We start from the raw sequence: 26979 nt of genomic DNA, 5'->3' as shown, positions 1-26979 counted from the left end.
AAAACCCAGGGCCCTCCCGACTGCATGACTTCCTGGAGGCACAGGGTTTAGTGGACCTTTGGAGGCAATTCCACCCAGAGGTTCAGCAATATACATATCACTCGGCGGTCCATGACAGCCTGTCACGGATTGACTATTTCCTAACACTAGGGCACGGCCTCCTCACTATCAATGACGTACAAATTAGACCTAGGGGTGTTTCAGACCACTCACCGTTAACACTGACTCTCTCCAACCCTGAGCTGACCAGAAAACGCATTTTCCCGATCTACCCAGGGTACCTTAAAGTACCTCTGGTAGCCAAAACACTGAAGGAGGGAACGAGGTCGTACTTTGCCGAAAACGAGGGGACGGTAGAGTCTCCCACTACCTTATGGGAGGCCTATAAAACGGTTCTTCGGGGGCAGGCCATCTCCGCGATCGCGAGACATAAACGTACACAAAAACAAGAACTTTTAGACCTAGAAAACAAATTGACCAAGGCCAGTAGAGAACATGAGGCTGACCCGACCACGGACACGCGGCACGCACTCCAGTTGTGCCAGCAGCGTCACACCGACCATATACGCAGCAGGGTGGTAGACAGTATAACGACCGTAAAACAAAGGATATACGATGTGGGCGACAAGGCTGGCAGACTCCTTGCCTGGCTAAACAGGAAAAGGGATGGACAAAGGGCCATATTACATCTGAGGGATCGTACGGGTGTGTTGTAGACCCAACCATCACTGATAGTCGAACTCCTGGCAGACCATTTTCAGGCAGTATACACCCCTGAAACCGAGGTTACTAGGGAGATGGCGGAGACGTCTCTCACGGGAGTACCCACTCGCACCTTGTCGCAGGCCAACATAGATGACCTAGAAGTAGACTTGACCGCTGAAGAGATTCAAATAGCTATAGCAGCATTACACTCAGGGAAAGCTTTAGGTCCCAATGGGATACCGACAGAATGGTACAAAACGATGTCGGAAACGCTCTCCACACCCCTACTCAACATGTTTAAGGACAGTCTAGAACGGGGACAACTACCGCCCGACCAACGAGCGGCGACTATAGTAACGATACCAAAACCCGGCAAGCCACCTGAGGATTGCGGCTCATACCGCCCAATATCCCTCCTCAACGCCGAGAACAAAATCTTGGCGAAACTACTGGCCAATAGGCTACTGCCACATCTGGTGCACTTAATACATCCTGACCAGTCAGGGTTTATGCCGCACAGAAGCAGGCAGCTGCATGGGGTGATGGCACGGGCTCCGCTGTTGACAGAGCCGGCGGCAATCCTCTCGCTGGACGCCAAAATGGCGTTTGATCTGGTAGAATGGCGCTATCTTTTCGCGGTTCTAGAACACTTGGGTTTCGGCCCGAAATTCGTAGCGTGGATTAAACTATTAAACCAAAACCCGGTGGCGCGAGTGACGGCAAATGGCCGTCTCTCGAGAGAAATATCATTGATGAGAGGTACGAGACAGGGTTGCCCGCTCTCACCGCTACTGTTCGCCCTGGTCCTGGAACCTTTAGCTACTGTCATTAGGACTACCCAGTTGCTACGAGGAGTGCAGTGGGGTGACGGATGGGAAGACAGGGTGTCCTTATATGCCGATGACATGTTAATCTACCTGATGGACCTACCGGTGGGTATACCGGCACTGCTGGCATTGTGTGAGAGGCATGGGTTGGCCTCGGGTTATAAAATAAACTGGACGAAATCGGTGCTATACATGTTAAACGGCACGCCACCGGTTCTGACCGCAGACTGTCCATTAATAGTAGAGGACGTCTCCTTCAGGTATTTGGGGATCCATATTACGCGAGATCATGATACCTTTCGGGACCTGAATCTACAGCCGCTGCTCGGGAGACTGAAATCAGACGTGCGACACTGGAAAACCCTCCCATTGACTTTATTAGGCAGGGCAGCACTGTACAAAATGATGGCACTGCCCCGATTCCTCTATGTCTTGGAAAATACACCAGCGACGGTCCCATCATTGTTCTTCAGACAAGTATCGACTCAGCTGTCGGGCCTGTTATGGGGAAACAAACCAGCGAGAGTGGCACATTTGAAGCTGATCAGGGACTGGTATAGTGGAGGGATAGCCCTCCCAAACCTGGAACTGTACTATTGGGCAGCACACCTTAAGGTGATCAACCAATGGTTGCATGGACCGCGTGATGATCCGGCGTTCCTGGCGGATAGACAGCAGCTAGGCACTGCCACCCTTTTGGCCCCGCTCTATAACAAAGGAATGATTAGAAAACTGAGAGGCCCCACTAGGCACACCGTGACACTATGGCATAAAGCCCAGACGCGACTGAAATGGGAGGGTGTGATCACACGCATGACACCGTTATGGGACTCCAAGGTTCTGGGTAGTCTAAGACACAGCAAGGGCTTTGACCAATGGGACACCATCGGGATATCCACGGTGGGGGATATGTGGACAAGGGGCGGAGTAGTGTCATTTGAGACCCTCAGGGAACAATACGAGTTGGGAGTAACTGAAACATACCGATACATACAGATCCGGCACGCGTTAATGACGGCACTAGAGCCTGGTACTACGGTCCCGGAGTCAGATCCTCTGGAGGACCGACTGCTGACAGACTACATGGAGGCCAAGGCTACTTCTCTCACTTACCGTAAATTAATAAATAACCTGCCCGACCCGTTGCAAAAACTAAAAGAAGCTTGGGAGGAGGAGATTGGGGAGTTAGATGAGACGTGTTGGAATGCTGCACTGGCGTCTCCCAGGGAAGCCGGTATATCGGCAAGATTTAGGCTGGTGCAGTTTAAAATACTGCACCGAGTCTATTATACACGTACTATGCTACACAAAATACATAGAGCTGAACACCCGCACTGCCTGAGACAATGCGGAGCACAGGGTACACTGTTCCATACTCTTTGGGCCTGCCCTGACATCATGGTTTACTGGCGGAGAATAACACGCACTATAGCTCAAACTTTACAGATCCCCATCACACCTGACCCCAGGGTTTGCCTATTAAATGTATGGGGCCCGAACAACTTGACGACATATGGGAGGCAATGGGTGGTCATCGGCATGATGTTGGCGAAGCGCGACATAGCGCAGAAATGGGGTGCATCGGAAACACCTACCTTGGCTCATTGGTGTAGGAACATGGACATGCTGATGGTGACGGAGAGGGCGGTGTACCAACAAAGATCTAACCCACGTAAATGGAACAAAATATGGCTACCCTGGAATACATATAGGGGGGATCTATGCGAGCCTCTGCCAGAGGAGGAAGACATAGATAGTGCGGGGGAGGATGAAGACGCGGAATAGGGGTTGGATGGGAGGAGGGTTGGTGCATGGAGAGGGAGGGCCCTATGATATTACACGACCTCCTGACGGGGCTACAGAATACACAGGTCACAGAATGTACAGCCTATATTACTGCATTGCTTCTAAACATTATGATGATGATTATAATGATCAATGCCAAGTGTCCAATCAGTGACATTTTCAGTTACTAGTTATAAAAATGAAAATAAAAGTTGCGATGTCGGTTGGTTGTGGCTGAATGTTCAAGCTACTCTGACGAATCTCTGTATATGCAACTATGACTGTAAACATGCAACAATAAACACAAATTAAAAAAAAAAAGAAATCAGAAAACTGGGTAGCAGTGAATTGGCAACCGTTATCTGATAAAAGTTAATCAGGAATGCCTTCCCTAAGAAAGATGGATTCTAAAAATACGATGATACTGGAAGTACAGGGAGATTGGACAAACCTAATTTCCGGCAAACGGCAATAAAAATCCACAACAACAATACCATATTCCAGCATGCCTCCAGAAATAACCATGGGACCAACAATGTCAATGGCTAATTTCCCTCATGGCTTACTGGGCACTTCAATTGCTTTCACAGGACTGAGGACAGTAACTTGACACTTGTCACGGCTGCCACAACTGACACAATCTCTGACAAAACGCTCAACACTCCTGTCCAACCCTGGCCACCAGAAACATTCCCTACTGCTTCTTTTCATAGCATGCATGGTGATGGCATGGGCCAAAACCAGGATTCTGTTCCTCATACCCTCAGGAACGACTAAGGCATTGGACCAGTAGAGGAGATCGTTAATGATGGACAACTCCTCAAAGACATGTCTGTATGTATCACTCTTCACCCCATCAGACTTCCAGAGAGACCACCCTGGTCATATTCCATCCTTCACCTCAGTGATATGTTCATCTGAATCACAAGCAGTGAGCCACTCACTTTCTAATATAGCACCATCATGCCGCTGTACGACAGTACACGCAAGATGAGTGTCCATGTGCTCTGATCTTTCCCCCTTATCGAGCACATTGTGACCGGGAAGACGAGACATGCAATCTGGCAACACATTTGTGGCTATACTTAACAAAGAAGGGAGGTAGAGTACAACGTAGGATTCCTACTCCACGGGCACTGATAAATAAACAAGAAGAATCCTACTACCAAAGTGTAAATAAAGGGGGAGAAAGGGGGAACACTCAGTGTTGTGTAAAATACCCCTCACACACCAACAGGCCCCTTGGTGTCATGCTTCATCATCGGGGTCTTCGCACCCCGCTAAGGTGATGCGGCACGCTACGACCTGCGACTACGCGGGAGCGTTGACAAATCAGACTATGTGTGGTGTGTGTTGAGTGTAGGTGAAGGGAAATAGATGTGAGTGGGAGGTGTAGTGAGAAATTAAAAAGTACCTGGCTAGTGGGTAAAATGAAAAAAACTTTATTTCGTACCCCTGGCTGGTGCTGTTAAAAAAGTGCAAAAGAACGAGTTTTTCTTGTCTTAATTAGGGACAAAAAACTCTGGTGTGCGTCGACATGTTTCGGTACTGGTGTACCTTCTTCAGGACGGGGCACAACTCCCAACCCTACTCACGTTTTTCTAAGGAAAATGGGTTTATTTTAATTATTCTAAAAAGTGATTACACTCATTAAAGACGGCTACAATGTGCCTACAGCGGTTCTCTGGATCATGTAATTACATGTCCTGAAAAAAGAAAAAAACCATTAGGTTTGGTTACCATATAGGACTGGCTCAGACAGGTGCAGTCACCTGGAGCCCCAAACAGTTAATTAAACCTGTAAAGTAAAACAGACATACAAACACACAACAACATATAAGACACATTTAGGTTTTTTTTACATATTGTCCTTGGACATACTCATGGTCTTTGCTGTCTATTGCCTCATGAGCAAGTCCTGAGCATCAAGGTAGGTAGGTGGATCCACAATCTATAAGGATAGAGAAGTGGATTCAGTGTTGTTGCTTTTACTCACTTTTACACTCCGCCATACACCTAGATAGGCTGGACTTTGTTTGAAAAATACTCACGAAATCCGCCTATATCGGCCTCCTTCTACCACCCTGTGCTGCTCCGCCGTGAGTGAAGTACGGATGAGCTAGGCGGTATTTAAAGGAGGAATGGATGTTTTTCCATTGGTTGATTGGCGGAAATGGCAAGTGACCATGTACGGAGAATACCTGTGTTGCCGCCCCCTCCACGCGTGTGGTCTAGTCACATGTAGCATGTAACCCTCTGTTATTCGTTCATTGCCGGGTTTGGGTATGTCCAAACATGGACTTTCCGCTCGTCAGCCACTCACTGGCTGTTTCTGTGACTCGCGTTGATCGAGAGCCCATGGGATGCAGCTGCCGCGCGTCTGTCTATCGTACGCGCATGCGCACAAACGAATTTTTCGGCGCATTCTGTGAGCATGCGCGAAAGCGATTATCGACAGAGCATGCGCGATGATGTTATGTTATTAGCGCTAGTCACTGAGGATGCTTTGTTTCTAGTTTACCAAAATACATCATCATTCAGGGTGCATCTGGTTGTTGAATGCCAGTTAGTTATCTAAACAAAAAGGGGGCATTGGTTTAAGTATGAAATGACCATGTCTCTTTCCGTGCCTACTTTTTTGCAGAATATTTTCAGGGATTTGGTGCACTATGTTGGTTGTCTGGAGGGAGTTGTCATTCAGATATACTCAATTCTGTGGCGACTTATTACCTGTACATAGGGTTGTACTTTTAATGACCCAATGATTAACTCTTTGGCCACTGGTAAAGGTTCCCAGGCTCACACTTAAATCAGAGATTGTTGTCATTCCTGTTGCATTCCAGGTGTGATCAGGTGATTTGGCTCCACGGTATATCATCATTGAGTCCTGTGATATGAGTTGCCAGGCGGAACACCCAACGTTGTTCCTTTTGGAACAAACCTACTTCCGAGGGTAGTCGTTCGATGACAGTCCAGCGTAGATCGTTGATGCAATGCTGGTGTGACAGAAAATGTGATGCCATCTTGGTTGTTGTTTTTTTGCAGCGTATATTGCTTTTATGCTCCCCTATCCTTATTTTGACGGGTCGAGTGGTCATGCCTACATATTCCAGTCCACATGGGCAAAATATTATGTAGACCACATTTTTCGTATTGCAGTTGGAAAACTGGCGTTGTTCCCATGTTGTGCCATTTCTGAAGGTAAGGTTTTTGCTTTTCTGGGTTTGGTGACAGCAACTGCAATCTCCACAAGGGAAATGACCCTGTACACCAGTTACATTGAGTCTCGCCGTCTGGTTTTCCCGTGGTCTAGTGTGGACCACGATGTCCTTTATGTTTTTGCCCCTCCGATGTGCATGCATCGGTTTCTCAAAACTTAGGTCTCCACAATTCAATATACCCCAGTGCTTATTGATGACCTTTGATACCTGGTTTGATATGGTAGAGTAAGTTGTCACACAGACCGGCCTCTTATTTGTTCCTTTTTCTTGGAGATTTTCTTCTATGAGTGCCTCCCTGTGATTGTTCTTTGCGCGTTTCATCGCTTTCTCGATGGTTCTGGTGGGGTACTGCCTTTGCATTAGTTTAGTTTTTAGGTCTTTTGCTTGTCGATTGAATTCGCTCAATTCTGTGCAGTTCCTCCGTAGTCTCAGAAACTGCCCGTACGGCAGATTTTCCCTTAGATGTCTGGGGTGAAAACTGTCGTAACGTAACAGACAATTCCTGGAGGTGGGCTTAAAGTGGGTAGTGCTTTTCAATCTCCCGTCCTCACTGTAAATGTTTAGATCCAAGAAAACCATCGATGTGTTTGAAACTGTGCTGGTGAATTTTAGATACTCGTTCTGGTTATTTAGCCAGGTTACAAAATTCATGGCGCTGTTGACGTCACCGTTCCAGATGATGAAAATGTCATCTATGTACCGTTTCCAGGTGTCAATCTGGGAACGGTAAGGGTTGCTTTCATGTAGAATTTTTTGTTCCTCTAAGTGGTAGACGTATAGTCCCGCTAAGCTTGGAGCAAAAGTACTACCCATGCTCGTTCCGTGGGTTTGTAGGTATAGTGTCTCTTTGTACTGGAAGAAATTGTCTTTCAGGGCCATGGTGATACACTCTAAGACCAGGTTTCTTGGTGTCTGGTATTTCCAAGTGTGGCTGAAAAGTACTTCTTCAATGATCTCTAGTGTCTCTTCATGGGGCAGGCTTGTATACAAGCTCTCCACGTCGAGGCTTACTAAGAGCTGTGTGGTTGGATCAAAAGTTTTATCTTCCAGAAGTTGTAGGACCGATTTGGTGTCCTTCAGGTACGTATCTGTTGCTTGTACCATTGGTCTGAGGAAAGCGTCAGAGAATTTTGATAGAGGCTCCAGGATAGATCCAATCCCAGAAACAATGGGTCTTCCAGGTGGGTTGTCGATGTTCTTATGTATCTTGGGGATACAATAAAAGTATGGTATCCTAGGTGTGGGTTGTTGTAGGAAATCAGCTTCCTTCTTACTGATCCAGTCATGGGCTAGTCCTTCCTCCACCATGCCACCGATCCGTGTTCGAAGTCTTTCTGTTGGATCACTCTCCAACATTTTGTAGTTCCGTTCGTCGGACAAAAGACGTTGGCATTCTTTGTCATATGTCTCAAGGGTTTGTAACACTATTGCTCCCCCTTTGTCTGCTGGTTTGATAACGAGCTCCTTATTGGCCGTTAATTCTTGAAGGGCTTGCTGTTCCTCTCCACTTGTATTGTAGAAGACATTCCTCCCTTGTGTGTTCAGCTTGTTGACCTCTGTGGTCACTGCCTTCTCAAAGGTTAGAATCTCTATGGGGACGCCTGAGTCGGGAGGGGTGAAGGTTGACTTCAGCCTCAGACCCGTGTCTGTCTTCTCTTCTGGCAAAGGTTTATCCTTGAAAAAAAGCCTGCAGTTTCAGTTTTCTGAAGAAGTCCTTGAGTTCCACATTGAGTTTGAAAACATCAGGTTTCTGGGTGGGTACGTACCCCAATCCTTTGTTTAGGATATTCTTCTGCATCACTGTTAATGTGATGGGTGTGAGGTTCACCACTAAGTCCCCCTCTTGCTGGTTGATGGTTGATTGGGTAGTGATCCCGTCATGCTCCGAGTTGTTCGGGCATTGGGCTGATCCTGGTCTTCCCACCCTACATTGTTCCCTTTCCGGTTCTTCCCCCGTGCGTTCTGGCGCGCCCCTAAAAAAGGCTGCTGTTGCCCTCCATAGGGTTGTTGTTGTCCGTAATAACCATTATTGTATTCCTGGTTCCACATCGGTCCAAACTGGAAGGGGTTAAATTGTGGTGGACCCATAAATTGTTGGAAATCGTTTGGTGGTTGGTATCCCCGCCATCCTCTTTGTCTAGGGAACTGTTGGCGTCTCTGTCTCCATCCTCCTCTGCGTTGTCTGTTTCCCTTGTTTCCGCTCGAATTGGAACCTGACGAGCCAGCATCTGAAGTGTCGCTGTCCGCGTCGCTGTAGTTGTTTTTCGAGACATAATCCACTTTTGTGTACGGATATGCACTCTCAGGAGTGAACTTTGCCACATCTTTAGTCAGTTTGTTGGTTTTGCTCTGTTTTAAATTGAACTCGAAGTCGGTCATCTGTTGGTTTAGTTCCTCGAGTCTAGTTTTCAGTTCTTCAGGTGACATATATGTTTTCAATTGGACCTCAATTTTATTTATTTCAATTTTGAGTTCCTGTGTGATCCTGGCAGCTGTTTTGATTATAAGGACTAACCAATCTCTCGAGCAGTGCCAAGAGATTAGTGACCACTCCTTTTTGAAAATCATATCGTGCTGGAAAATTAGTGGTTCGTTTTTCACAATCAGGCCAGGTGGTGCCATTTTGTTACGCAGGTACTGGGTCATGAACAGCCCATGCAATGCTGCTTTTATTTGGTTACGCCTGAGGTTCAGCAGTTCATTCCAGTCGTTGGTTTGTGGGCCTGTATCCTGATTGCATAAGCCTTCAAAAAGGTTGCTGTCTGCTAGAATTTTATCAATCTCGTCCTCTGCAAAAGTGAGGCCATGTTCATATTCCATTATGGGTGGACCGCTGGCTTCTTTTGTTATACCTAAGTGTGTGTCTTTCAATGTGTGTGATATGGTATGTCTGTAGGGAAAACTCCCGCAGCTGCGCGCTGCCTAGAAACTATACTTAACAAAGAAGGGAGGTAGAGTACAACGTAGGATTCCTACTCCACGGGCACTGATAAATAAACAAGAAGAATCCTACTACCAAAGTGTAAATAAAGGGGGAGAAAGGGGGAACACTCAGTGTTGTGTAAAATACCCCTCACACACCAACAGGCCCCTTGGTGTCATGCTTCATCATCGGGGTCTTCGCACCCCGCTAAGGGGATGCGGCACGCTACGACCTGCGACTACGCGGGAGCGTTGACAAATCAGACTATGTGTGGTGTGTGTTGAGTGTAGGTGAAGGGGAATAGATGTGAGTGGGAGGTGTAGTGAGAAATTAAAAAGTACCTGGCTAGTGGGTAAAATGAAAAAAACTTTATTTCGTACCCCTGGCTGGTGCTGTTAAAAAAGTGCAAAAGAACGAGTTTTTCTTGTCTTAATTAGGGACAAAAAACTCTGGTGTGCGTCGACATGTTTCGGTACTGGTGTACCTTCTTCAGGACGGGGCACAACTCCCAACCCTACTCACGTTTTTCTAAGGAAAATGGGTTTATTTTAATTATTCTAAAAAGTGATTACACTCATTAAAGACGGCTACAATGTGCCTACAGCGGTTCTCTGGATCATGTAATTACAATAATAATTAGAATTAGAATAATTAAAATAAACCCATTTTCCTTAGAAAAACGTGAGTAGGGTTGGGAGTTGTGTTAGGAAGTGGATGGCGATCGATCCAAATTTGCTGGTCGCTGCTAAAAGGACGCAGACTCTGTAAGTAACAAGATCCTTTATTGCGCATGAAGATGACAGGGCAAGGTACATCACACGACTCAACCGCCGCTATTCCCACATTCCATTCCCTTGACAACCCCAGAGTTCCACAGCATGTAGGACCCAACAGGGAGTTGGATGACGGCGAGAGGCACTAATGTACCATAGAGAACTAGCGGTATCTGCCAAGTTCCGCTTGATCCAGGGTAATTACCTGCATGCTACCTATTATGCTTTTGAAGCCTACCATATGCCTACCATATGCTGATGTAGGGTTTTCAGACAGCCAAGCGACAAATTCCTACTTACCCAATATGTGGTGAGGGGCGGTCATTTTTTTCTTATAGTGTGAACGCCCTATAGACTGCTGGGCATTGCTTGTAGTCCTGTGCCAAATAGAGGATCTGAGAGGTAAGGGGGTAAAGAGACATTGCCCGAAGGTGAAATTTGGTCACCCTACTCTCGATGTTGCCTAGCGCAAGGGAATGGACTGGTGCACCTAGACAGAGAAACACATCGTTATGGCACGGGGCTCTCCATATAAACACTGCCTATAGGGCTGAAGGGGCTTCAGCTCCTCCGTCATGTGTCTCATCCCGGGCTAATGCTCAGCCCAGGCTGATTCAGGTTTCAGGACACACACATTCACATCTGGAGCTGCTGTGGACTGGATGGGCGGTGGATGGCGCCTTATCTCAGTCTCATTAGAGAATTTTCACAGGTCTTTAACACTTTTGGTGCTCATGACGGAATGGTTCCATCAGGAGCAGCAATGCTCCTGACGGAACCATTCTGTCATGAGTATAGGGGCACTAAATCCCTCGGCTGCAGACAACAGAGGAACTTCTTTTTTTTTTTGTTGACCTCAGGAGGTGGGGAAAAGCTTCCCCAACTTCCTGAGGCTGAAGTCTTTGCTTTGAAAATGAAACTTAGTTTCAGTTTCATTGTTTCGGTGCTCGTGGGGCTATCTCAGTCCGAGCACCAAAACACTTGGGAGAGGTATTGCTGGATAAGGGGAGAATCTCCCCTTTCCAATGGTACCCTTCCCTAGTGGATCCCTGTTTGGGAATCACCCCAGGAGGGCAACACCCAAGCAGGGATCTCACCCCATTCAATTTTGCCACAGCCAGTCTTTCTGGCAGTAGCCCCCAATCTGCCCCCCCCGGGGCCAGAAAGCACCTTAGACGCCAGGGATTATTCTTTTATAGGCCAGGGGTGGGGCTGCACAGAATGGGCATACCACCCTCCCCCCAAAAAAGGCAAAAGACTTTCTGCCCCTCCGGAGGCATATGGGGGTAATAGCCCATGATCTGTCCCCGGTGGGGCAGAAAGACCACTAGGCACCAGGGATTTTTTCTTTTAATATACGTAGGGGTGGGGGGGGCTGCCCAGAATGGGCCTGCCAATTCCCCATCCCCCCAAAAATGCTTGTCTTTCTGCCCTTCACCCCGGGAGGTAGATGGGGCAATAACCACTTATGTGCCCCCAGTGGGGGCAAAAAACCCACTAGGCACCAGGGATTTTTTTTCTCCAGTCATACCTCACTGGCCACTGAGTCCGGGGCCAAAAACCCAAGTGCCCCCCCCCTTGCAAAACCAGGTCGTTTTATGATAGGTAATTTTGAAGTTTCCACACTAAGTTTAGGGCCTTTGCCTGTCACAGATACTTGACTCACCCACACAAGTGCAGTACCATTTTTATCGGTAGACCTTGGGGAACGCTGGGTAGTAGGAAATTTGTGTCAGCCCAGTGATCCTACAAATTCCCCACACAAAAATGTGAGGAAAAATAGATTTTTTCAGCAAAGTTTGAGGTTTGCAGGGGATTCTGGGTATAGAAACTTTGGGGTATCCACGCACGCTATAACTCACTGGACTCCACAGGGTGTCTAGTTTTCAGAAATGTGTGGGTTTGGTAGGTTTCCCTAGATGGCACCTGAACCCGGGTCAAAAACCCAGGTGGCACCCTTGCAAAACCAGTTAATTGTGTGATAGATCATTTTTGATGTCTCCAAAATACATTTTGGGCCCTTTTCTGCGACAGGTCCTTGGCCCACACACACAAGTGAGGTACTATTTTTATCAGGAGACCTGGGGGAACGCTGGGTGGTAGGACATTTGTGTCAACCCAGTGATCCCACAACTGTCCCACACAGAAATGTGAGAACATTTTTATTTTTTCAGCTAAATTTGAGGTTTGAAGGGGATTCTGGTTAGGAAAACTTAGGGGATCAATGCTAGCCACAACTCTCTGGACTCCACCCGGTGTCTAGTTTTCAGAAATGTGTGTGTTTGGTAGGTTTGAGTCAGCCGGGTGATCCCACAACTTTCCCACACAGAAAACTGAGTAAAATGTGATTTTTTTCAGTTAATTTTGAGGTTTGTGATAGGTAATTTTGATGTCTCCACAATACCTTTTGGGCCTCTGCCTGTCACGAGTACTTGACCCACCTACATGTGGGAGGTACTATTTTTATCGGGAGACTTTGGAGAATGCGGGTTAGGTGGTAGTGTGTGGACCCAGGCAGATTCCAGATCTTTCCATTACAGAAATGTGAGAAAAATGTGTTTTTAAAATTTTCAAAGTCTGAGGTTTACAAGGGATTTTGCGTAACAGAACCTGGTGAGAGCCACACAAGTCACCCCATCCTGGATTCCCCTGGGTGTCTAGTTTTCAAAAATGTATAGGTTTGCTATGTTTTCCTAGCTGCCGGCATAGCTAGGGTACAAAATCTACAGCTAGGCACATTGCAAAAAAGGGGTCAGTTTTCACTGTAAAAATGTGGTGTGTCCATATTGCGTTTTGGGCCATTTCCTGTAACGGGCATTAGGCCTACCCACACAAGAGAGGTACCATTTTTATTGGAAGACTTTCGGAATGCGGGTGGGTGGAATTTTGTGGATCCACGCAGATTCCAGAGCTTTCCATCACAGAATGTGAGGAAATTGTGTTTTTTGTTTACAAGGTTTGAGGTGTGCAAGAGAATCTGGGTAACAGAATCTGTCACCAAGTCACCCCATCCTAGATTCCGCTGGGTGTCCAGTTTTAAAAATGTAAAGGTTTGCTAGGTTTCCCTAGGTGCCGGCTGAGCTAGGGTTTAAAATCCACAGCTAGGCATTTTGCAAAAAAACTGTCAGTTTTCACTGTAAAAATGTGGTGTGTCCATGTTGTGTTTTGGCCATTTCCTGGCGCAGGTAATAGGCCTACCCCCACAAGTGAGGTACCATTTTAGCACGAGACGTAGGGGAACACAGAATTGTGGAGCAGCTGTTATTACCTATTGACTTTCAATGCATTTCTGCCTTTCAAATGTAAGAGAATGTGTAAAAAAAAAGTCACTTTGAAAAATGTACTATAATTCACATGCTAATATGGGTACCCACAATTTTGGAGATGTGCAAATAGCTACTGTTCCTAAACTCTATATTTTGTTCCCATTTTGGAAATACATAGGTGTCTTACATACTGATTGTTCACTGTTTCTATTTTCCCAAATGGTTTGCTATATACCTGGTACATAATAAAAAACAATTGCAAGGCGCTGCTCAGTTATTGACTCTGAGTTCCTCCGGTTCTTGGGGAGCCTACAAGCCCTATATACCCCCAAAACCAGAAGGGTCCAGCGGATGTAACGTTTTATTGCTTTAACAAATCTGGCATACTTTGAAGAAGTTACAGGTGAATAACGTTGGCACAAATGGTTGTTTTTTTCAACTCATTATCAATTTTTCCATTTTTCAGCTGTTAGTTTGTATAAATAAACCTTGACGGTTCTACACAAATGACTCCTTGCTGAATTCAGAATTTTGTCTACTTTTCTGAAATGTATAGCTTTTCAGGATTCATTATTGCTTTCATACCCATTTCTACCATTATCTGGAAAGAGGTTGAAAGCACAAAAAAAAGCAAAAATAGGCTATGTCCCAGTAAATTGCAAAAACTGTGTAAAAGATTTTGGTTTTCTGACAAAGGTCTTTCAGTTCATGAAAGCTGGGAATATGGTGATTTCAGCACCATAACCCCCGTATTGATATTATTTGCAGGAAAAAAAACAGACGCTTTCTTCTGCAGTACATCCCTCCCTCCCCCCAAAAGAACATAGCTGTATTTTCGCTATTTTCCCTCCAGGGGAATCAACAAACCTTGGGTGCCTTTAAAATCCCCATGATGGTGTAAGAAAAGGACGCAAATTTGTCATGGATACCTTATGTGGTCAAAAAGTTACAGGGGCCTAAGAGCAAATTACCTCAAACAGTCAAAAAAAGGTTTAGCACAGCGGGGAAAATGCCTAGCAGCGAAGGGGTTAAAGACTGATTACTTGTTTATTACACTTTCTTTTTTTTGTTGTTTTTTTACACCTGGTCCCAGACACTCTTCATGCCCACTCTGCCTATTCCTTAAATTGTTAAGTACTTTTTCTGCCACAGTGGGAGACTGCATTTCGAAAAATAAAGTCATATTAGGCCTATAAAGTTGCCATGTTGCCGTTTTTTCTACCGGCAAACTGGTATTTTGAGCAAATGAAAAATCACCTAAGCTCATATTTGTATTTACTTCAACCAGCAAATATAAACAGAAAGCACATTTAAAAGTGTCTAGAGCCATGTTAAAAACCCTGACTAATAATTAAACAAACGCAGAAAAGTAATGTTACAAATGAATACATAGGGTTGCCACCTTTCCAGGCCTTGTATTTTTCTCCTGGAAAGGTGGCATCCCTATGAAGGTATTTCAAGAGGCTGACAGCAGGATCCACAAATCATGTATTCGCTCCACCCTCCAACCCTGGTTGATATAATAATAGCACTATTTTAAATTATATCTGACACCCCACTTGCCATCCGAACTGAGTTACTCAGTGTGTTCCTGGGAATTCATCCTCCATATAGACAACTCACCGATCATTCTCACCGCTCAACTTTTGCTTTTAAGCTTAGGCTGCACTCACAGCGATCACATAGCACTTACATTGCCCAACATGAACTCACACCATTCACCCTCTTCTTTCCCCACACTCACACAATCACACCACTCACCCTCCACTTACATGGCACTCCTCTCACTGCTCGCCCTGCAGTCCCATCACTCACCCTGCATTCACAGTGATCACATTGTACTTACACCATTTATCATGCACTCATGCACTTCCCCTGCACTCACGACGTTCACCAAGCTCTTAACCTTCAATCACACAAGCACACCACTCACCCTGCATGCACACGGCACTCCACTCACCTGCATTCACACCACGCACCATGCTCTCGAACAATCACACTGTACTTACACCACTCACAATGCGCTCAATCCGTTCACCCTCCTCTTACCCTGCACTCCCATGAGCACACTGCTCACCCTGCATTCACATGACATGTCACTGCTCACCCTGCAGTCTTACCATTCACCCTGCACTCAATCTCAAACATGCACATCACGTACCATACATTGATTCTCCCCACACTGCAGTTTCACCTGCACCCAAACTCAAGTGAGTACACCACTCACCCTGCACTCCATCACTCACCCTCCACTCACTCCTCTCACCCTACTGTCACACAGGCACATTGCTCACCCTGCACTTACATAGGCACTTTGGTCACTTACACAGCTCACCAACCACTCACCATGTACTCACACACTCAAATAGGCACATCACTCACCCTAGACTCAAACCAATCACCCTGCACTCCCTCCTTTCATTGTACACTCACATGAGCACTCTGCTCAGCCTGCACTCACACAGCCACTTTGTTCACACATCACTCACACAGTTCACCCTGCTTGCACACAGGCACAATAGTCTACAAGAACTCACTGGGACACACAACTCATCGTGCACTAACTCCTCTCATCATGCGCTCACCAGTCACTCCATTAGCTCACCCTTCAATCACACAGGCTCACTGGTCAAGCAGCACTCACACCGGCACACCAGTCATCCTGTATTTACACTGCTCACTCCTCATGCCTCTCACTCTGTATGCACTACTCTCACCTGGCACTCACTTTGGCCTTCGCTTGGCTTGGGCTCATGCAGCTCACCCTGCCCTCACATTGGCACACATTTCTCTCGACATTCATACTACTCACACTGCATTCACTCACAGTATGCGGTCTTGGAATAACTTTATGAAAACGTGTATTATGTGCTTTGAATTACAATTTGTGGTTGTCAATGCACTCAATCTACTTTTTAAAGATCACTGGGAGTATCCGAAGAACAGTGCCAAATCTACAAAAACATGTTTGTTATATTGCCAGGTTTGTCAAATATGTTAAAATTGTACAGGTTGTAATTTCTTTTTCTCATATTGGGTAGTTCCAACCACACTTCTGGAAATGCTTGTCCTGACCCATTACTGGAACTGTTAGCCCCCCCCGCCCCCGAAGTCTGGGTCTAGTTGAGCCCCTGCCGACAAGATATGTATTTCATTCCTGATGCTGTAAAAGGTGCTGTTAATGTTGATCATAAAATCAATAAAATCTTAGATAGGAAAAAAATGAACACAGTTCAGTAGTCTGCCTTATCTCCATGTGTACTTCCTACTTGTTACTAGTTACCGCGGATGTCAGTGGTGGGAGTTGAATCACTGAGCCATCTTGCTGGCTATAATTTCATCTCAATCACTTCCTGTCGGAAACCCCACTGTTTTTATTTACAGTAAATGAGATTTTTTTTTCTTCAGTTTTTGCAGTAACAGCACGTTTTATGAGAAGGGCATGCAAGGGAAAAAGATACCCAAATTGATGAGGGTGGGGGCTGAAGGAAATGTTGGATTTGATGAACAGGAAGCAGGCAGCCTCCCTCCCCTCAGCGAATCATAACTCTGCAAAGGCAGCATTGTGATTGGTGGGGACGGCGCCCAGCCGGCGCCTATGGGTAGGCCATTTTCTCTATGTAGGCTGCATGCTGCATACATAGAGAAAAGTCAGAGTGCGCATGACTGGTTTGGTTAGCCCCAGAGGGCTGACCAAACAGTCAGGGCCCACAGCATTGGGTAAGCCACTCCTCCCTTACCCTCCCATCCGCCCGTCCCCAACCAGGCATACCCTTCTGCTTTCTCGCAGTGCAAAAAGCAGAAACATAAAATAGTATTTAAAATGCCATTTTATGTTTCTGTTTCTTGCACTGCGAGAAAGCAGTGGGGTGATCGCTCCTCCGCCCGCATGGAGGAGCCGCCCCGGTGTACATCTGTTTGCTCATGAAATGCCAAGAGTGGAGATATCGTGTGGAAGAACCCTGTCAGGTATATAAGACGTGTTTCCAACGCACGTCCATATGTTCAGGATAACGGATGAATTCAAGAAAGTAGTCCATTGAGTGGCACTGTATGTAAATTTAGCTTGTGTGGATATTTTAGAAAGCTGGTCTGAAACTGGCTGTCCTGGGCTGAGTGTTTCCCTCCCTTGTTACACAAATAGTAGAGTCGCAGCGCTGCAGCATGTATGCAGTCAGTTTGGGAGGAGGTTGCTGTTTGTGCACTGTGGCGGAACAGTGCAGAAGGGGACTTTTTAGAGCGCCCAGATAAAAATACACACACATGCACTAAGAAACGAGTGCATCCGTTTGATAAACTGCCAGCTTCTTTGAGAGTAAGACCGCAGTTTTAAGATGTTATCCTGCGTTCCACGTGCCTCAGACCCATTCACATAACTTAGCCCTGGAGTGAGAGAAAAAACACCCTGACAAAGTGCTAGAGCGTGAACAAAGAGTGGCCATACTTCCTGGAGAGAGCATATCATGTGTGAAGCCAGACACTAAGGCAATAAATCAAACTTAGGTACATGGAAACTGTCCCACACAGCTAACTGGGTCTTTCTAGGACTGGCATCTGCCTGCGTACCTATTGTTACAAATGTTTTAAGGGGCCGTGAGGTGAATGATGTCACAATGTTTTTTAAATCCCACGCTGACCTCATCAAACTAAGCAACATGTTAGAATGCCTGTTGTCAGTGATTGTTAGCAATGCAAAGCTGGACACGATTTTTTTCTTTACACTGGATCGCCCCTTTAAACTCCACATAGGCTCTCCATGGAGGAGTATTTTTTCTCAAGCTCATGTTATTGGCTGTTTGCTGTATTATTACACCTTCTAGAAAGTGCTTTCAGTGGAATGCATGGGGGACTATTTTGCATCTAAAAAGTATAAACAGTCATCGCACAGTCTGTTACATTCAGTTCGGCATTTTATAAAGAAAACACTTAGTTGGCACTTGATTCCCCAGTACTGGCAGAACCAATTGGTCAGGATGTAACATGCTAAAGAGCATTTGAGCATGCAATGTATGCAAACAGAATTTGTCTAACTCTGTTGACATGGGTCTACGTATTAGGGCCAGGCATATTGGCTTTTCCAATGTTAGTTGTCTATCTGCACCATAGCAAAGTCTTTCCCTCTGCACATCAGCAACTCCTCAGAGGCGCAGAACAATACCCTGCACAAATCACTATAAGCAAACCCTTGATGCTTTGTTTCTCTCTTCTTGGTTTTCGTCAGAGACGGACAAGTCACCAGTGGCCTAGAGGTTAAGGTCTCAGACTCTCACTATGCAGTTCGTTAGATGGATGCATATTTATTTATGTATCAAGCGCTTTATGCCTAAAGCAGCAATATATTGTATTGGTGTTTGTGATGAGCATTACAAAGGTATACAGGAGTTCCCAGCTAATTGTGGTGGGCATAGCCAAGCCATAGGAATACAAGGGTGAGGGTGGCCTTGATCTCCTAGAGGAACAGCAGGAAGGGGAAAATTCGTCTCAGCCAATTGGAGCCTTGAACCCAAAAAGAGAAATTAAGCGGTATGCCTTGCTCCCCGTTGAGATCTCCCATCACTGGCAAAGTATTCAAGAAATGGTGACCTGATGCACACATTTAAAAAGTGCCTTCCTAACATACAATGACACCCTACTGAGCAGCTACGGACATAAAGTACCACATTACAGATGAATCTCCTCCACACTGTCCAAATACTTGCCCACCTCTACGGCTTGGCTGTTCGTCAGCCCAGCATCTAGAAAATTTACAAAAATAGAGAGGCAATGATTACAATAATTGAAATCGCACAAAAGTTCTTCTAAGATGTAAAGTCCAGTGAAGTGAAGAAAGTCTCCAAACTTTGTGGTAAAAGACACAAGTTCTCTTTATACTGCTTGTTCTCAAGAAAATCAGCCACTGTTTTTCACTTTCATAGGAGCTTCATCAGGGCTGAAACATGCAAATACCAATAAAAGCTAATTAAATACCATGTAATTACCCACAAATCAACTTAAAAGACAAAACACCGCTTAACTCAACAGTACCAAGTACTGTATGGATATTTATCAAGCAGAAAAAAAGTATACATTGTTTTCAACATCTCATTATTTCAAACGTACTTACCTTTTTAGCAAACCATAGGTATAGAGTTTTCAGTGTAGTTGAAGGCAGGTACCATATATTTACCATATGTTTTATAGCTTTGTACTGAATCTAGATCCATGTATAACAATTGATCCCCCCACCCCGCCCACATTACCTGATGCGGTGATAAGTTGCATCATGGCCGCCCTGTTCAGGTTAAGTTCACATTTTAATCTATAAAGGAGTTTAACAACTTTAGATGACTGCTCCAAAGCCTTGAAATGACCAGAACCGAGCTTTACACATTGAAGGTTCATCAAAAGTGGATTATAATATTTGTAAGTTAAGGTAGCCTAGTCTTCTGTTTTCCGGGTTTGAAATTCAGTGGTGACATTTTTTTCCATTTAACTTAAAAGGCTATTTTTTATATCATGAAGAGCGGGGGCTAGGGGCGGGGGAGGAGGAGGGGTAACTCCTGTACAGATGAACAGGCTTGCATATGCTTCCTGTTTCCAAGTTATTAACACCTCTGCATGATATGAGGATTGTTTGGTACTCATTCCTGTCAGGCCGGTATTCCACCATTTCGGAATCTTTGTGGCAGATACGCAATCCTAATTTCACCTCAAAAATGGATTTCAGTAAAACATGACGGAATTTGTACTTTCTAAGGACTGTTATAAAAATGTAGAGTTACTGTTATCTATACCCAATGAATAAGGCAGCCTGTGGTATAGGTATTTATTGGGATCTATATTACCACCTCAAACACTGCATTACATGGAATGAAGCCTTTATGATTAGTGTGCAGGGTCAAGGGCATGTTGCATGTTTTCCCTTTCTTTTTTTCCCAGCTGACTACCAACATTGCAGTTTATCCATTATCATTCGTAATAACGTTTTTTTCTCTCCCCTAAGGTTTCCCCCGGTTTAAAAATATAGAATGGGAATTTGCATAGCTCTAGTACAGGTAAGTTTGATTCTATTAAGGATACGGAGGCGAGGATTATGTCTTCTTACTTAGCTTTTATTTTACAGCAGTACATTTTAAAACAACTAAAAAACTACTATTCCCATGAACATTCGGGAGTAGATCAAACAAAATCACAATAGTCCATCAACACAGTCCATTAACCAGCCTCCACTTAGTCCCTCCTCAGTGCTTCTTCCTCTTTCTTCGCACAAACAGCCTCTTTCAATACGTCACGCCTCCTGCTTGGAACCATTGTTCCATTAAAAAAACAGGCCATATCAGAATCAAGTCCAAAACATCAGTCAACAGAGGCAACACTGAAGAGACATTGCTGAGCCACAGAAAGGGTTTCCGAAATCAATGACCAGAACTTCAACAATACAATTATCAAAATTTCAGTAAATCCCAAAGGGCAGTACTTACTCCAGAACGGGGAGGGTCCGTGTGTCCTACAGACGCCGGGAGGGATAATCCTCGCCTCCGTGTCCTTAATAGAATCTGAACTTACCGGTACTAGAGCTAAGCAAATTCCCATTCTATGTCAGGACAGGAAGCTCAGATTATGCCAGTTCAAAGCTTATCCACCACCAGTTGAGAAACCTACAGCACTGGCTTAAAATAGAACCTCTATAAAGGTTGAATCCGAGGACCAATCGGCTGCACGCATGAGATCTTCTAACCGTGCTCCAAGTGCAAATGCTTTAGAAGCCATAGCACCTCATACTAAGTGAGCTCCAAACTTCCTGGTGTCAATCCCCGCCTCATGCATAACCCAACAAACCCATCTGGCTATAGTTGGTGAAGAAACCGCCTTGTATGGCTTTTGGAGTGCAATAAGCAGCTGCTTAATAGGCACAGCGGCATTGCACCACAAACAATTTTGGGGATTCTCGAAATGACGGGTAAGATATCACCCTATTATGACATTTAGTCTTTCTACTGACCGTGAATGAAACCCCATCCGGGGAAAACACTCTAGCCGAGACGTCAAGGGCCTGTACGTCAGACACCCGTCTGCAAGAAATCAGACTAAAGAGAGTCGCTAGCTTAGCCGAGAGTTCCTTGCGTGACAAGAACCTATTCTGTTGCCAGGAAAGAAAGATTCACACTAAATTCACATCCCACAATGCAGAATAGCGTGGTCCCGGTGGGAGGGATAGGCGGATGCCTGTCAGAAGTCTACACACAAACGGGTGTTCCCCCACCGGGGACCCCTGAATGAGGGTATGATTCGCTGATATCACTGAGTGGAAGGTGGGTGTTAATAGAGCGGTAAGCCAAACCTTTTTCCGCAAGATCTGCCAAGAAATTGAGAATATGGACTACATCCATGCCCACAGGATCGAAACCCCGTTGCAAACACCTAAAGCGCCGTCTGCTCCAGGCGGAGCGGTACCTCTTTGTTGTACGGTCCGCCCATGCCTTGGATAGCCAGGACTCAGCGTGTCCCGAAAGGCCCAGGAGCGACCAGCGACGCCTGAGATCCGCCAGGAACATCAGCTTTAGCCGCCCCTCCGCCACCATGCGGTGGGGATTGAGGTTCAGATCCAGAAGAATGTGATGAAAGTGGGGGGTCGCATTGGAAAATCCCAGGAAAGTTCCAGAAGAACTGGAAACCACACTTGAGGCCTCCAATGGAGAAGAGAGGGAACGCATAACACTGCTCCCATTGCCAGTCCTGCAGAAACGCATCCGTCGCTTCAGCTAGCGGATATGGCCTACAGCTGAAAAACCTTGGTAACTGATAATCCAGCCGTGACGCAAAGAGCTTGACTGTGAAAGGTCCCCATCTCTCCGCTAATTGGGAGAACACCAGGGGATCCAGCGTCCAAATGCTGGCATCCAGCAGGTGACGCGAATGCCAATCTGCCACCTCATTCGCCCGGCCTGGAAGATATTCTGCCGTGACGACACCTGATTGATCGGGCAAAAATGCCAAAAATCCTTGGCGAGGTTTGACACCTAGATGGTCGATGTACCATACCACTGAAATATTGTCCATCTTGAGGAGAACGCAGGACTGCACTCTGTCCTTGGTCCAGCATTGCACCACGAACGAACCCGCCAGTAGCTCGAGACAATTGATGTGTATCGATTGCTCGGGTATTAACCAGGCACCACCGGTTGAAAAATCTATGCATCTGGCTCCCCAACCTGTTCGACTGGCGTCCGATTCTATCACAATGTCTGGGGCGGACCTGAAGATCTCACGCCCATTCCACACCTCCATGTGGGTGTGCCACCAACTCTTCTCCTCCTTCACCCCTGCGAGAGAGGAACAGACTGCGAATAAGTTAGACCTCTCCAGAGATGGTGTGCTTTGAGCTGCTGCAATGCGTGGTAGTGCAGAGGCCCTGGAAAGATGGCCTGTATCGAAGATGAGAGGAGCCCTATTAAGCGGGCCAGCTGAAGCAGTGAGGTATGTGATTTGCCATTCTTCGCCATTTTCCTGGCCACAAGGCTCAGCATCGAAGAGGTGGATTCTACCGTGAAACCCAGGAACCTTGCGCTCTGCACTTGGGACAGGAGAGATTTCTTCTCATTGATCACAAAACCCAGCCCCGGTAGCATGTTGACTGCTACCTGAAGTTGATTGGAAAGAGTCTGGGGACACTGGGCCATCAATAGCATGTCGTTGAGGTAGACGATCATACGAATGCCCTGAGCTCTGAGGAATTCCACTGTCGGTCGAAGGACCTTGGTGAAGCACCAAGGCTCAGAAGATGAAACTGAAAAGCAGAGTGGTAAACCTGAACACCTGACCGCCCCAAGCAAACTGTAGAAAATGGTAGTGCGTGGGAAAGATCGGAATAGAGGTGCACATCCTTCAGATCCAGCCGGACCTTCCAGTCGCAAGGCCTCAGCACGTCTCTGAGGAGGTGGATCCCCTCCATTTTGAAATGGCGATACACCACCCACTCGTTGAATTCTTTCAAATTGATTACTGGTCTAGGGCCCCCGTTGGGCTTTTCGACCAGGAAAAGATTGCTGAGAAAACCTTGGGGGTGCTCCCTTGAATAACAGATAACTTCTTTTTGGAGGAGAGCTGGGAACTCTTCGCTTACCAGCTCCGCATTGTGCTGTAAGAAAGAGATGGGGCGAGGCCAGGATATCTGACGAGGATGGCCATGGAACTCCACTTGGAAGCCCTAAACAACCTGCAGTACCCAAGCGTCGCTGATGAGAGAGACGCTGGGAGAAACTGCTCAAACGACCACCCACTCGCAGGAGCACCGAAGGAAGCACACTCACCTTTGCCAGAAGAATTGGCTTGTCCCTTTAAACCTCCACGACCTCGGAACTTCTGTCCTCTGGTGGGGTAGAAGATGATGAAATGGGAACCGTCCTGAAACTGACCATGTCCGGAGCCTTGCCCCCTGTCAGGGTTGTGATAGTTTCAACAGCCAGCCGAGCAGCCCCTACCACGACGGCCCCTTGGAAAACCTGAGGGGTAAACACATTGCGAATGTTGGACTGGGCCTTATCCAACGACGTGAAGGTGGCCATGAATTTGCCCAATTCCCTCACAAAAGGGTCGCCGAAAAGGCCAGCTGGGCAACTGCACCCGCTTCCGAAGACGCGAGGTCCCCCAACTTAGGGGCCACCTTAATAGACCGCTTTGCCCAGCTGGAAAGGACCTCAGGGTCTATCAGGGACCCAGATGCCTTAGCCTCTTCGACCACATCAAGGATTTTCGTGACAGGCCCAATGGCATTGAGCTTATCCTGGCAAGAGCGGCAGGACCTGTCAATATCCAATTTAGGGTCCTTAACAAATTTGGCAAGAAAAGTTGCCATTTTGGGGTCAATGTCTGGGGTGAGGGTGACCTTATTCTCTAGACAAGGGCGAAGGCACTCCGCCCAGAGACGGTTGCGAGCTTCCTTCTCCCTTGGTTTGCGCAAACGGCCCGCAACATACTTTGCAACCTTGTCCGCCGGGACCCAGTCTGTAGACCTAGAGTGGACGGTGTCGTCCAGGTCCAGCATATCTGACCTGCCACCTGGGGTGGTGGAGGGAAGCCAAGGTCGAAAAGGACCTGCGTTGTCATCAGTATTCCCTGGGGAGTCCCCGTTGTCTTGGGGATCGGGAGTGGCGTGTGGGGGGAGTCCGGGGGTCATCCTGGGGGCCACCGGCGCCGGGAACTTGCGCTAAAAAGGCCTGTTTCCAGCGCGCTAACGCATCCGCGTCCACCCTATCGCTACACTGTTTTTTAATGGGCAGGGGACCCTCCCCTTGTGCTGCCTTGGGGGCTTCAGTAAGGTTCACTGAGGGCTTCATTCATTTGGCACACTCCCGCACAATCTGCGACGAGAGGCACTGTTCAAGAGGTTCCATGGCCTGGTTTATGGCCATATATATGGAATCGTCAACCGCCTGGTAGAAATCGTCATCCCAGGGCAGGTAGGACAAATCATCCCTCTCTGGTACTGATCCAGGTCCTGGGCTTGCATAACAGTTAATAAGCCTCTGCAACCAGCAGGCAGTCCCTCAAAATACCAGGAACATGGGGGTTACGGGCCACGCACAAAGCTCATACAAATTAGAGCTGGGAGGGAGCCCAGACTGTTGTGGGTGAACCGGGGGCTCACAATAAGGCGGGCAGGGCCCTGGAGACACTTACGCCCTGTAAATTGAATGGGCCACTATCTCCAGAGAAAAGTGCAGCCGCCAGTACAACAGACTCCACGTGGGGCGTAAACAAACGTTATTGGGGATGAACAAGACCCAAATTAGGGCGTCACTCAGGAGACCGGGGATTCGCAAGGTTCCTCACCGGGCAGCTCTCGTCAGCACTCTATGGCCAGTCCTGGCATGCGCTGCCCGGTAAAGGAAACACAGCGCCCCCACGCGGTCGGAGGACTCCACCGCAAATAAGGCAATGTCGGGTAAGGTACGCAATAGCTTCCTGCGACTAGGGGATCTGCAACGGAAAGCAGAATAGCAGGCAAACGCACCAGTAACCCCCATAACATGCAAAAACATCCACAAGAACATCCCCACAAGCAGAGAGTAAATGAAAAGGTGACTTATCTTGCTGCTGAGCAGCGAAGAAAGAGGAAGAGGAAGCACTGAGGAGGGACCAAGTGGAGGCTGGTTAATGGACAGTGTTTATGGACTATTGTGATTTTGTTTGGTCTACTCCTGAGTGTTCATGGATGTAATAGTTTTGTGGTTGTTTTAAAAGTTGCTGCTGTAAAATAAAAATGAAGGAAGAAGGCATCTAGAACAAGCAGAACCAAGACCAGGAGAACTAGGAGTATCAAGGTGATCAGAGGCAAGAAGACCAGAACAACAAGGACCACAATGAGGAAGAATGGAAGCACTAAGGCCAGGAAGACAAGCACCCCAGGGTCAGAAGGACTCAAACCTGGAAGACCATTATCAGGGCAAGGATTATCTGGCGTACTGTGAGAACCAGGGCCAGCAGGACACGATGTACGGGCTCTGGACCATAGGAGCTAGCACCAGGAGGACCAGCATCAGGAGAGTAAGGACTAACAGGATCAGGAGGAGCAAGAGAGCAGGAACAGTGCCAGTAGGATGGAGCTTAGACCTAGGGCCAGGAAAATGAGGGGGACTAAAAAGGTGCAACAGGAGGTCCCAGACCAGGGGTTGAGGAACATACGTACTAAGACCAAGAGAACAAGAAAGAACAGTATCAGGGCCCAGGGGAGAACTAGATGTATGAGGAGGAGGAGCAGGAGGACCAGGATAGCGCAAGGAGGGTCAAGACCAGCAGTAGCACCAAGAGCAAAGCTAGGGGGAGAACCATGAGCAAAAGGACAACGATGACGATGTGGAGATGACCAGAAGAGAAGGGTGATGAAGGTAAGCAGGAGGAGATAGAGAAGCATGGGAAGGACTAGGAGGAGAATGCTGAGGAGGACCAGGAAGAAGTGGAGGACCCAGAGTAGGCCAATGTGATCTAGGCCACATGTACAAGGACATCCCCCTAGTTGTAGAAGACAAAACTCTTGCAAGTGAATCTTAGTCACTGTTCTTATTTCACATCCCCTTCAGAGACCTTATCACCATTTTCAGCCCACCTAAAGCATTGTGTAACCCCTCAGTTATCTTAAAAATACAGTTTATGTGTGACCAGTAAGTAAACCAGAACAACTTCTTTGGTGGTAGAGTTGCAGTGACTGATTTTCATTGGCTCGGTTTCTCATGATGCCACTCCTCATAACGTTGCCCAATTTATGGGATCCCAGAACACAATCCTTTAATTTTCACTATAAGCCCCAGTCATACATGCCTTTTGGCCAGTCTTTGTATGATTACATTTAATAAGTTCAAGGCACACTAACTTCTTGACAGCTAGAGACACCATCAGGCATTTCGTCCTTTTGCCATTAATTTATAGCTTAAAGAAGTAAAATGTGCACTAGCTTAACATGATTGGCTAATTAGAAAGAAAATAGAAATCAAGGCAGTAAAG

General features: G+C 46.7%; 1 long non-coding RNA gene across 3 annotated transcripts in view; it reads right to left on the bottom strand.

Annotated features, from left to right (window-relative positions):
* The window catches only part of LOC144753867 (uncharacterized), a 157301-nt gene that overhangs the window by 42057 nt on the left and 88265 nt on the right, over positions 1 to 26979 (bottom strand). The window contains exon 6 of one of the 3 annotated variants that reach the window (XR_013594577.1): positions 19277 to 19429. The exons of the other annotated variants lie outside the window; for them this stretch is intronic. This is a non-coding gene — a long non-coding RNA (uncharacterized LOC144753867). Of the gene's footprint in view, positions 1 to 19276; positions 19430 to 26979 lie in introns of those variants that run through there. 3 annotated transcript variants of the gene reach the window in all.

Source organism: Lissotriton helveticus, chromosome 5_1, assembly GCF_964261635.1.
Source record: "Lissotriton helveticus chromosome 5_1, aLisHel1.1, whole genome shotgun sequence".
Taxonomy (NCBI): Eukaryota; Metazoa; Chordata; class Amphibia; order Caudata; family Salamandridae; genus Lissotriton; species Lissotriton helveticus.
This window is presented reverse-complemented; position numbering and strand designations above follow the sequence as displayed.